We start from the raw sequence: 654 nt of genomic DNA, 5'->3' as shown, positions 1-654 counted from the left end.
CAGACGGACAGACAGACGGACGCTCCGTCCCCCTCCCCGTGCCAGCCCAGCGCTGCCCGAGGTGCATGAGAAGGGGCTGCCCGGCCGGGACAAGGCGACGCGGGGCGGATGGGGGGGTGTCCAGCCGAGGGGAGGGCAGGGGACACCCCCCGGCTCCTGCCGCGGGCACAGACCTTGGGGGGCGGCTGCAGGGCGGCGGGGGCAGCTCCTCCGGCGGTGCCTGCAGCAGCAGCAGCAGCAGCCGTCGGGCCCGCAGGAAGGGAGGAGGAGGAGGAGGAGGAGAAAGGATGAAGCTCCGGAGGCACCTTGTGGAGGGGAGGAGGCGCCTGGGGTTCCCGTAGCTCCCGGTGCGAGGGGTCCGTCTGGGAGGACTCGCCTTCTCCAAGTGGGAAGAGCCTCTTCTCAATCTGCTCCTTAATAGAGGGCTGTTCCCAGCTCTCGGGTTTACCCTCGTAAGCGGTTACGAAACGGCGGGGAAGGTGGAAGGCTGCCACCGCGGGTGATATATGCGCCGCTCCAGCGAGGAAAAAAGGGAAGGGGGGATCCGCTGCTGGAAACTGGCGCATACCTCCGCGCATTCCTGCGGCATGAGGCGGGCGGCCGCCGCGGCAGCGCGCCCGGGGGCAGGGACCCGGCCCGCCGCCCCCTCCCTCC

The 654-nt window shown here is 70.6% G+C and overlaps 1 protein-coding gene across 1 annotated transcript in view; it reads right to left on the bottom strand.

Moving 5' to 3' along the window:
* The window catches only part of COL12A1 (collagen, type XII, alpha 1), a 121,089-nt gene extending 120,543 nt beyond the window's left edge, over positions 1 to 546 (bottom strand). Inside the window, exon 1 of the mRNA XM_014949335.1 lies at positions 306 to 546. The gene's annotated coding sequence lies outside the window, so the exon portion shown is untranslated. The remainder of the gene's footprint in view (positions 1 to 305) is intronic.
* Between the last annotated feature and the right edge of the window lie 108 nt (positions 547 to 654).

The sequence above is a fragment of the Calidris pugnax genome, unplaced genomic scaffold (genome assembly GCF_001431845.1).
Source record: "Calidris pugnax isolate Ruff unplaced genomic scaffold, ASM143184v1 scaffold132, whole genome shotgun sequence".
Classification (NCBI taxonomy): Eukaryota; Metazoa; Chordata; class Aves; order Charadriiformes; family Scolopacidae; genus Calidris; species Calidris pugnax.
The sequence above is the reverse complement of the archived record's forward strand: the minus strand, read 5'-3'. Positions and strand labels throughout refer to the sequence as shown.